Source organism: Kogia breviceps, chromosome 3 (genome assembly GCF_026419965.1).
Source record: "Kogia breviceps isolate mKogBre1 chromosome 3, mKogBre1 haplotype 1, whole genome shotgun sequence".
Classification (NCBI taxonomy): Eukaryota; Metazoa; Chordata; class Mammalia; order Artiodactyla; family Physeteridae; genus Kogia; species Kogia breviceps.
Window position 1 is genome coordinate 67,084,396 of NC_081312.1, and position 12,373 is coordinate 67,096,768.

The following is a 12,373-nucleotide window of genomic DNA, read 5'->3' on the forward strand; positions in this document are numbered from 1 at the left end:
TTTTCTCTTTCTGACTTACTTCACTCTGTATGACAGTCTCTAGGTCCATCCACCTCACTATAAATAATTCAGTTTCGTTTCTTTTTATGGCTGAGTAATATGCCATTGTATATATGTGCCACATCTTCTTTATCCATTCATCTGTTGATGGACACTTCTAATCTTCCTTTAAGCTCTAATGTTTACTGGTGGAATTCTGTTGAACTAGGTAGGAGACATGGTTTTTGGCCTTCTGGAGCTCAAGATGTGTTGTCAGACTCCCTTGTCCTCCTTCCCATTTTAGGTTTAAAGTGTCACTTCATCTTTGTCTCATCATTTCCTATGGAGCAAAAAACCCCTTCACCAGCAACCCTAGTTCCTCTCTCAGGCTCCATCTCCCAGCACCTCAGGGCAGAGCCCCAACCCTCCGGGCCCACTGGATAACAGCTTACCCAGCCCTGTGCCCTTTGCACAGTGTTCTTTTTGCCTCAGTACTTTGCCCTTCTTGGTTGCCTGATGGAATAACCCTGCTCGCCCCTCACAGCCAACCCATATATCAACTCCTTTGTGTAAATATCCCTCTTTTCCTGGTCAGAATTGATCTGTTCTTTTACGATTTTATTTTTGTCTTGTGTTATACATAGAGTGAACTTAAGTTCTAGCTCTCTGGCAATCTCAGTTTCAAATATTCTGTCAGTTTATCTACACAAGGATGCCGGTACTTGGCAGTCTTGGTTTAGACAGCATGGCAGCTGTAATTATGGCATATATCCCACTAGGAGTGTGAACTGTTTTCCTTTTGGTGATATTCTAGGGGACAGAGGCACCTGCCTTATCAGTTTCACTGTTCTTCCAACCATATCCATCCATCCATCCATCCATTAATTTATTTGCATATATGTCAAGTTATATACCCCAAATTTAAGTTGCCTATACTTGGCACATAATAGACACAATTTTTTATTGAACTGATAGTAACTGGTTTTATGTGACTCTCTACTTAGATAAATCTTTTGCAATCAGCTTCTTCTCCAGCATACCCCTGCCACATTGGACAAAAACTATTTCCTCTGAAAAAGTAAGTAATGAAGTATCAAAGGAATGATAGCTATAGAAAATGAATAGAAGGGCAAAATGTTAAATTTGATTAGTGCAGGCTATCAGCATAATAAAAGAGACAAAGCTGACACTGTGCTTTGGTTAAAATACAATGATGAAGGCCAAGCTCTTTATCTGGACCTGTGCCCAGCACTGCCTTTGTACCAAGCCTGGAAAAGGATTCAGACAGAATGTAACCAATGTGACCTGTAAGACTAAATGAAGGTAAGCAAGGGGCCATGTCATATTCAGCTCAGGCTGCTATAACAAAATACCATAGACTGGGGGGCCTATATACAACAGAAATTTATTTCTCACTGTTCTGGAAGCTGCAAGTCCAGGATCAGGATGTGGGCATGGTAAGATTCTCATGAGAAATCTCTTCCATGTTGCAGACAGCTACCTTCTCGTAGTATCCTCCCATGGCCGAGAGTAGACGAGGCCGTCTCTCTAATGACTCTTCTAAGGGCACTAATCCCATTCATGAAAGCTCCATCCTTAGGACCTCATCTAATCCTAATAGCCTTCCAAAGGCCCAACCTCCTAGTACCATCACAATGTGGGGTGCAGCTTCAACGTATAAATTTTGAGGGAACACAAACATTCATTCATTAACAGGGCACCGATAGGTCCTCAGAGCTGTTCAACCCACCACAGCACAAGGTGACAGCATTCAAGGAAAAGAAATATGGTAGACTTCTGAAAGTGGTTTCATCTCCTAAGGCAATAGGAATAAAAGCAAAAATAAACAAATGGGACCTAATCAACTTATAAGCTTTTGCATAGCAAAGGAAACCATAAACAAAACGAAAAGAGAAGCTATGGACTGGGAGAAAATATTTGCAAATGATGTAACCAACAAGGGCTTAATTTCTAAAATATACAAATAGCTCCTACAATTCAATAACAAAAAACAAACAATCCGGGCTTCCCTGGTGGCGCAGTGGTTGAGAGTCTGCCTGCCGATGCAGGGGACACGGGTTCGTGCCCCGGTCCGGGAAGATCCCAAGTGCCACGGAGCGGCTGGGCCCGTGAGCCGTGGCCGCTGAGCCTGTGTGTCCGGAGCCTGTGCTCCGCAATGGGAGAAGCTACAACAGTGAGAGGCCGGCGTACCGCAAAAAAAAAAAAAAAAAAAAAAAAAAAAAAATCCAATCAAAAAATGGGCAGAAGACCTAAATAGACATTTCTCCAAAGAAGACATACAGATGGCCAGTAGGTACATGAAAAAATGCCCATCATGGCTAATTATTAGAGAAATGCAAATCAAAATAGCAATGAGTACCACCTCATACTGGTCAGAATGGCCATCATTAAAAAGTACAAATAATATATATAAATGCTGGAGAGGGTATGGAGAAAAGGTAACCCTACTACACTGTTGCTGGGAATGTAAACTGGTGCAACCACTATGGAAAACAGTATGGAGGTTCCTCAAAAAACTAAAAATAGAGCTGTCATATGATCCAGCAATCCCACTCCTGGGCATATACCCAGACAAAACTATAATTTGAAAAGATACATTCACCCCTATGTTCATAACAGCACTATTTACAATAGCCAAGACATGGAATCAACCTAAATGTCCATTGACAGATGAATGGATAAAGAAGATGTGGTATACATACACAATGGAATATTACTCAGCCATAAAAAAGAATGAAATAATGCCATTTGCAGCAACATGGATGGACCTGGAGCTTATAATACTAAGTGAAGTTTAGTCAGAAAGACAAATACTATATGATATAACTTATATGTGGAATCTAAAATATGACACAAATGAACATACTTACCACACAAAAACAGACTCACAGGGCTTCCCTGGTGGCGCAGTGGTTAAGAATCTGCCTACCAATGCAGGGGACACGGATTCAAGCTCTGGTCCAGGAAGATCCCACATGCCAAGGAGCAGCTAAGCCCAAGCGCCACAGCTACTGAGCCTGCGCTCCAGAGCCTGCAAGCCACAACTGCTGAAGCCTGCATGTCTAGAGCCTGTGCTCCGCAACAAGAGAAGCCACCACAATGAGAAGCCCACGCACTGCAACTAGAGAAAGCCCGCACACAGCAACAAAGAACCAACACAGCCAAAGATAAATAAATAAAATAAATAAATTTATTAAAAAGAAAAACAGACTCACAAACATAGAGAACAGACTTGTGGTTGCCAAGGGATGGTCGGCTAGGGGAGGGAAGGATTGGGAATTTGGGATTAGCAGATGCAAACTACCATGTATAGGATAAACAAGGTCCTACTGTATGGCACAGGGAACTATATTCAATATCGTGTGATAAACCATAATGGAAAAGAATATGAAAAAGAATATATATATGTATAACTGAGTCATTTTGCTGTACAGCAGAAATTAAACACAACATTGTAAATCAACTATACTTCAATAAAATTAAAATAAATAAAAGGGGTTTCTGTGTGCTTGGATACCAAGAGAAGAGCATGCATATGGGAAATTTTTACTCAATTTTCATAATCCCCTTTTAATGGTTATTGTTTGCCAACTTGTAGAAGGTGTCACTAACTTCCCAAGGTTTTCTTAAGCATCTCTTCTCTGTGCTCCTAGACCATGTATCTCCCCCATTAACTACCATACTGTAGTTTCCTGCGACTGATCTATCCTATCTATCACACACACACACACACACACACACACACACTAAACTGAAAGCTCTCAAAAAACAAGGTGTAATTCGCTTTGGTGTTCCCAAGGCCTAGCAGAGACATGGAAATTGCTCAGCATAGGTTTCATGAATTAATGAAGGGAAAAAAATAGCCACCCATACCTATCACGAGTAGTTCCTTCTAATGACCACCTTTGGACTTTCAGAGTAGGTCGTGTTCTGTTTGTGTCATCCTCATAAAAATGTAGGCTGTGTCAGACCAGAGGTAGGTTTCTGACCCTGGGGGTATCTAAGCTTGGTGATGATGAGGTAGAAAGGATCAAAGCGCAGGGCGACTAGTTGGGCTAAATCCCCTCTAAAACAGAGAACACCAGAACTTTACTATCCCAGTCATTGCTAGAAAGAAGTTCTAACTCTGATTTTATTCTAGTAAGATAGGCAAGTGTTTCCTTTGCAAAAGTTTGTCCTCTTCTTTCTGACTTTGCATGAGTATCCAAAGAATTCTTGTAGAGGTGGCAAATGGACTCCTTCTGTGCAAGATGAGAATTACAGCTTTAACACTTACTTCCTCTTAACGAGGACTCAGGAATCCTGAATCAAATTTCAAAGACCAAATGAGATGGACTTTGCTTTGTAATATGTTTTTCTGTCTCATTATCCACATACCCTGCCCTTTTCTTTTTTCAATCATCTGTAATTAGTTTTCTGCTATGACCTGTTTAGAATAGTGGATGCATTTCCCTTGATCATCTACTTGAATATTATATAATTACTTCACATTTGATGAAACCTTGGTTGTTCTAGGAAGGTTGGACACAGATGACCGTATTTTCTTATAGGGAATTGGAGAACTAGGTTTTGAGGCTTGCCCCAACATAAAAATGTTGAGGCTTTTGACATTCTCCCAGCACGGCCTCTAACCCATTCTAAGTCACCTTCACTGTGTCTCTGTCAGAAGTCAAAGATCTGTGATCCCTGCCTCAACCCTGTTAAATAAGATGATATACTTTTAAAACCATATGCTGTGTGGTGAATGATCACTGCATTGACTCTCTTGTACCTTTTCCTGTTCCTGTTCTTTTCCCTAATGCACATCCAAAGAACATGGCCCAGCTGAATGTCAACCAGTGGAAGCAAAGGAAACTATTTTGCTACAGTTTTCAGATCCAGTGCCAATGTGGCCTAAAGGCCTCAGATGACTGAGGTCTCCTCATTCTAAGATTATCCTGTGTTGTTTTTATGTTTGTAACTCTTTACTGTGCAAATCTCCAGGAAGAACAATGTTTCCTTTTTTCATTTTTCAAATCTGGTCACTCAATTGTTTAAACACAATGCTCTGTATAAGTGATGTTTCCATCTACTGAGGGGATTTTATATAAATTATAACTCTCTCAAGCTCTTTTCATCTGGGAAATTTTAAAGTCAGATTAGATCTAGATTGAGCTTTAAGAGGAGTCTTTCAATGGTAAAAATAGCAAAGCATTTAAGGAAATGTTATCTACATATGAACAGTTCATATCTTCAAAGGATATTTCATTGTATCTAACATTCAACAATCCTGACCATTTCAGTAGGCCATGCACAGAAAATATAATCCTCCTTTCCCTATTTTATTTTTTTCTGCTAGTGATATCACAGACCAAAGGATCATTAAAATCAGGCCCTGGATTTTTTATTTTCTTCAGAGTAAAGTGTCAAGAGGAAGTATATGTTTTAAAAATCAGCTTATCACTGACAAGTCACTCCTTAGATTATTAAAGATGCAAGAACTTCCACAAACATCATTTACTTTTTATAGAGAAAAAATTTGTTACGGTAAGAAGAGAATAATAATGTGAACTGTTGAAAGACATAACTCACAAGACACTATGCAGTATTTTGCAAAACTGTCACTTCTCATTCATTTGAGTTCCAAATCTCTACTTGGGTATATGAGCAAAATCTTTTGCTGCTGCTCATCTCTTTAGGTCCAGAGGTTCTCCTTCCAGACTATCTGGTGCATTGTTTCTCAAAATGGTGTTTTGCAGAACACTGACCTTGAGGATGGTGGACAAGACCACACAGCGCAGTGGTGGCAACCTCAGTAGGTATGGGCATGAGCTATATGTGGATTATGACAAGGAGTGTATTGGACTCAGGATACTGATTAATCCAGTGCTGTTCACCTGATGCCAACAATATATATATATATATATATATTTTTTTTGTGTGTGTGGTACGCGGGCCTCTCACTGTTGTGGCCTCTCCCGTTGCGGAGCACAGGCTCTGGACGCTCAGGCTCAGCGGTCATGGCTCACGGGCCCAGCTGCTCCGCGGCGTGTGGGATCTACCCGGACCGAGGCACGAACCTGCGTCTCCTGCATCGCCAGGCGGACTCTCAACCACTGCGCCACCAGGGAAGCCCCCAACAACATTTTTAAAGCAGACTCTAATGCAGATATAGTCCTAGTTCTGGTATTTCCACCCCTATAAATTTAAATGTTAGCTTCTCTTATCCTTGGTCTCGTTATTTATAAAACGGACATGATAAAAATAGTCCCTGTTGCACTAGTTGAGAATATGAGATGAGGCATGCTGATTTTTTTGTTCACGTATTTGTTTACCTGTTTCTTTTCTGTCTTCTCTTTACCTTACTCCCAAGTAAAAATCAGGGACTTTATCTTGTTCATGGAGGTATATCCAGTGCCAGGAACAATGTGGTCACGTAGCAGGAGCTCGCCAACGTTGTTCTGAAGAAATGAATGGCTGAAAGAATACAAGAGAAGTTCTTGGCATGATTCCTGGCGAATAGTAAGTGCTCAATAAATATCAGCATAAAAACCAACCTAGTTCTCGGAAATGTTTCTCAAATAAAGAAGCTTATGTAATATATATTGTAAAGACTCTGAAATAGCCTTCAGGGAAGAATTTTGCATAACTTTGTTTGGCTCCATTTACCAATCTTATCTGGCCGCAAAACCCCCTCTTCTCAACTATACCTGTTAATTAATATTCTGCAACATTACTGTAACATTGAACACACTTTGGGAAATAATGAATTAGTTCAGTATCCCTATTTTACTTATTTATCTATTTATTTATTTATTTATTTTTGTGGTACGCGGGCCTCTCACTGTTGTGGCCTCTCCCGTTGCGGAGCACAGGCTCCGGACGCGCAGGCTCAGCGGCCATGGCTCACGGGCCCAGCCGCTCCACGGCATGCGGGATCTTCCCGGACCGGGGCATGAACCCGTGTCCCCTGCATCAGCAGGCAGATTCTCAATCACCGCGCCACCAGGGAAGCCCAGTATCCCAATTTTAGAGGTAAAGAAACTGAGGTCTAGATATTAAAGGGTTTGCCTAAGTGAAGTAGCCAGGAGCAGCAATTCCAGAGCTAGAAGCAAATGTTCCAAGTTCCAGGCCTGCATTCTCTCACCTAGGACAGTGTGTGGGCAGTGACATTGTACTCTGGAATTAGAAGGTACTGGATTCAAATCCCACCTGCATTGTCTAACACTGAGGTCTGTATCAGACACTGCTGGTGCCTCACCTCACAGCCTCTCTCCTCTCAGTGGGGCTGCTTTTGACACCTGAGCATGGTATACCTATTGGAACTGGCCCCCAGGAATGTGTAACCTGGAAGTTCTCAGGGCTTAACACCCCACTGAGCGGCCCTTGACCAATGGGGGATGGTCACTCATGGGTAAGTGCTTTCCCTTTCTACCCGCCCAGGCAGATAACTCTGAGGTGCAGTCTGTATGTCTCCCTTGAGTGTCCCTGTGGGGTGGATCCCAGGCACCCATATCAGTGGTATAGTCCACAACTGGGTAGGAGTATAGGCGAACTCTCCACATTCCTAGATTTCTTCCTTTCCAGTCATGCTGCCTCTTCCCAGGTGTGTTACTCATTTTTTTTCTTTAATTAATTAATTTATTTATTTTTGGCTGCGTTGGTCTTCATTGCTGCACGCGGGCTTTCTCTAGTTGCGGCAAGCGGGGGCTAGTGTTCGTTGCCGTGCGTGGGCTTTTCATTGTGGTGCGCGGGCTTCTCATTGCAGTGGCTTCTCTTGTTGCGGACCACGGGCTCTAGGTGCGTGGGCTTCAGTACTTGTGGCTCGTGGGCTCTACAGCGCTGGCTCAGTAGTTGTGGCGCATGGGCTTAGTTTCTCTGCAGCAGGTGGGATCTTCCCGGACCAGGGCTCAAACCTGTGTCCCCTGCATTGGCAGGAGGATTCTTAACCACCGCGCCACCAGGGAAGTCCCCCAGGTCCAGTACTCTTTTGCTTACTATGAAAACAGCTGTGTCGTCTCTTGTGAGCCCATCAAACAGGTGCCAGGTTTCACACCAAAGGTGGCTGCGATCTAGCAGGCGGAAGTGTAAAAGAGGGAGTGACATCTAAATATAAGTTGGACTAGAATGGAGGCCTCTAACAGATGAGAGGTGCTCCAAGACTCAAAGCTCTGTTGTTTTTTTCTTCCTGAGTTTTCAAGGATTTTGAGAAGGCATAAGAACAATGTGTTTACAAACATACTCCGTGTTTTTAACACCTTCTGGTTTTCCTGTTATGCTGAATAAAAAGAGGGAGCTACTCTTGGTGTGGGAAAGCAGTGCAATCTGAGGTTGTTACCACACTCCTTTAGCAATGCTGGGTAACCTACCAGGGCACGAGAGGTTCAAGCTTTAAGCTTACGGCCCTGCTCTTGACCCCTAAAGCAAGAAGGCGAGGCAGCGGCTGTTAGACTGTGGAAACAAACAGACCCCAAAGTCTCAGTTTATTTCCTGCTTATGCAATAATACAAGGGTTTCGGTTCAGCAATTTTCTTCCATGTTATGACTTAGGGACCTGGGCTCTTCCACACCGTGGCTCTGTTGTCCCCTGGAGCCCCGTCTGTCATCTGCATTCAGCTGGCAGAAGAGGAGAGGGTGCAGAAGGTTCTCTCTGCCCACAGGTGACACTCAAAACCAAAGTTCATACTCCACTGACAAGAACGCGTCACATGGCTCCCCTCCCCCAGACAAGGAGGTCAGGAAATGTGGAATATAAAGTGGCGGGAGCCGCCAGCCATCTCTGCCACAAAGGTACAGTTGTCAAGAATGCCAGTTCTAGAGCCCAACGGACCTGAATACAGACCCCAGTTCTACCACTCACTAGTCATGTAGACAGGGGCACATTATGTCACCTTTGAGACGCTTTCCTCCTCTGTAAAATGGGGATAATGGAAGAATCTGTCTCACGGGTTTGTCATGGGGTTCAATCAAGATCATGCACGCACAACTCCTGTCACAGTGCCCAGCACTTAGTGAGCCATCAGCAAACGGTGTTTTCATTATTAACTGTGAAGAAATGCCACCATCTCACTCAGTGAGATGTGAAAGTTTCCTTCAGTTTGAAAGAAACAGAGACCTATACAAGTTATTTCAGTTAATTTGAATTTTGTAAAGAGATACAAGGAGACAAGAAAGAGCAGGAAAAAACCTGAGCTAGAACATCACATAGGTGATGAGAAGGACTCAAATTGGGGGCAGTATTCCTGGAAGCTCAGGAGTACCTCTCAGCAGGGACTCTGGCTGCCCCAACCCACAAGAGTCACCTCCTCACTGGTCCCGCATCTTTCTTTCCTGCTGCTTCTGATGGCCTCTCTGTTCTTCTCAGCACCCCCTGGTTTCTTCTTCCTCGCTACTTGTGTGAGCTGTTCTCTATGTATCTTGGCTTCTTTACCATTGTGTTTTCTGCAAGTCTCTGTCTATGTCTGTGTTCAGACACCCTGAGAGGATCTGTTAGGTAGCCCTTACCCAATAAAGGGCACCCATCACTGGTCAGAACCCAGAGCCAGTCCACCTAGGCTATCAATGGCTTTTTATGGTGCCTACAGTGAATCTTTGACTCAATCATCTGTGTCTTCGGCAGTGAGAATATGTCATACAAACATGGTGGCCTGGTGTAAGAAAATATTTCATGCTTCCTTGTTTAGAAAGGTAGAAACTGTGGTTGGAGCCAGCACTCAGAGTATCAAAATAGGGCAAATCATGAACATTTTCCCTGGTGAAAATCTTCAAATTTATTATTTGCCTTCAATTTGCTGTGGAGTAACTTGATTTCTCAAATCTTATGAATGAATGCTTAATAGTGAAGTATTCAGTCAATTCACTTAATTGGTATCCCTGGTTGAATTTGTCTACATTTATGAATCTTCCATACTGCCATTAGAGTTCTGTCCCCATATAAATCTGATTATTTTACTTTCCTGCTTAAAAATCTAAATTGCTTTCTTTCTACCTATGAGTTAAGCTCCAATTTCTTAGCCTGGTATATCAGGCCTTCTAGATGCTAATACTGTCCCCTCCACCATCCTTCCACTAAGGCCTCAACACGCTGGATTTTCTCCATTCTCTTTCACAATTTTGTGACCACATATATGCTGTTCTCTGCTAGGAATTCTGTTCCCTGCCTCATCACCACCTGGCAAATGCCCATTTCTCCTTCAAGCCCCACTCACCTGACCCCTCTTCTCTGAAGCTTTCCCTGGAGCTGCCAGTCTCCGCCTTCTCTCACCACCACCATGCCCCTATGCCTGGGTGAAATCAGCTACCCCTTTTCCTGATTCCAATAGCATGTAAACACACCTCTATGGTGGTGTTGATTATTTTAAATCCTGGTTTTCCAAGAGGCAGTCTCCCAGGCACAGCTGTGAGCCTCAAAAGCAGAGAACATGTCTGATTCATCTTTTACACTCCCAGGGCCCAAGAGAGAATCCTTCTCATTTAGCACGCAATACCCAGAAATGTTGAATTTTGTTGGAATTCAAAATGCTGACACCACAGAGGAATCTGGAATATGCAAACAAAATCCACTTATTATCTTGTTGTGTTTCTCATTATGCAGGATCTTTACTTCTCAAGGGTTATTTTACGGTGGACCACATGCAGTCTACTTCATAGAGTATGAAAGAGAAATAAGTCTACATCTTCTATAAAGTTACATGTTGCCAGCTTCGATTCTTATTTAAGATCCAGGAAAAGTGTACGATGTTTCATAAGTCATATGATTCTCAAACATCCTCTCTTATGCTTTTTCTCTTAATATATGTGTCATCATCTAGGGAGCAATGAAGTCACCAAGGTACGTCAACTGGAGATGAGGACTGAAATGATGAAATGTCACATTCTCCACATGTGGACACAGACCCTCTCTGGGCTTTTGAAAACTAACCTCTTATTACCAGACCTCCTTTCTGCAGAGGGACACTTCTACTATGGACTGTTTCAGAGGAGCTGGCATTTGGTAATGTGTGTGGGGCAAGTATGGTTGTCGAAATGGTAGGAGGATGCTTCTGGCATTTAGTGGGTGGGAGACAGGAATGCCAGATACCTTGCAATGCATGGTCAGTCATGAAAATCGAATATTGTTCCACCAACAATAATAACCCTGCAGCTGAGAACCACTGAGTTAAAGGATACGTTAAGCCCTTAGTTGAGAACCATTGAGTTAACCATTCATATGTTTCTTATTTTTAGTTATTTATTTTTGGTTGCACTGGGTCTTCGTTGCTGCACGCGGGCTTTCTCTAGTTGTGGCGAGTGGGGGTTACTCTTTGCTGCAGTGTGTGGGCTTCTCACTGCAGTGGCTTCTGTTGCAGAGCACTGGCTCCAGGGTGTGCAGGCTTCAGTAGTCGTGGCACACGGGCTCAGCAGCTGTGGCTCGTGGGCTCCAGAGAGCAGGCTCAGCAGCTGTGGCACAGGGGTCCTGTTGCTCCGCGGCATGTGGGATCTTCCCGGACCAGGGAACAAACCCGTGTCCCCTGCATTGGCAGGCGGATTCTTAACCACTGTGCCACCAGGGAAGTCCCAACAATTCATATGTTTAAGTCTTCTTTTTTTTAGGTGAGATGAGAACAAATCATAAAAATCCAAAAGGAAGCTCCTGCCTCAGTTTAAAGATCTTTGATTTAAAGAAATTAATATTACTTTTCTTCTATGTGCTAAATATGGGCTTATATCACATATACTGGAAACAGGAGACTCCTAAAAGAACCAACAGAGAAAGCATTTAGCATGCCCTCTTGCTTGTGAATATAAGACAGAATAGCAGAATAAAATGGCCCTGCCTTTGAAATGCATTTAATTTAATAAAACACCAGATTAAAGGTAAGACAGTCTCATCCTTATTACAAAATGACCTGCAGAGTGAAAACTGAAACATGCACAATTTCATTAACCTTCCATTCATAAAGCAAAATGTAAGGAGAATGCCATTTTAACATCCAACTGAACAAGGCTATTTCCATGCCTTAAGTGTGCTGTATGTATTAGCATTATTTGTCAGTGTGCCTACAGGGAATGGTGCGGAGGAAAAAATCCCAGTGCAACAAAGCATTTAGAAATATGTATACTCTTAATCATCTATTTTTTGAATGAAGCTATTTCCTTTTCATATAGTGTTTTGTTTGCGTTGTTAAACATTCTTTTTATTGAAGTATAGTTAATATACAATATTATGTTAGTTTCAGGTGTACAACATAGCGATCTGACAATCAAATACATTATGAAATGATCATCACAACAAGTCTGGTAACCATCTGTCACCATATAAAATTATTACAGTGTGATTGACTGTATTACTTACCCCTTATTACTCGGTTAAATATTCTTAGCAGCATATGAAAAAGCATGTCAGCTGTGGCTT

The 12,373-nt window shown here is 42.5% G+C and overlaps 1 protein-coding gene across 3 annotated transcripts in view; it reads right to left on the reverse strand.

Annotated features, from left to right (window-relative positions):
* Positions 1–12,373, reverse strand: part of NUBPL (NUBP iron-sulfur cluster assembly factor, mitochondrial) — a 530,407-nt gene that overhangs the window by 16,736 nt on the left and 501,298 nt on the right. Inside the window, exon 21 of one of the 3 annotated variants that reach the window (XR_010839581.1) lies at positions 6,315–6,456. The gene's annotated coding sequence lies outside the window, so the exon portion shown is untranslated. Of the gene's footprint in view, positions 1–5,923; positions 6,457–12,373 lie in introns of those variants that run through there. The other 2 variants (XR_010839583.1, XR_010839582.1) reach the window with 2 other exon arrangements.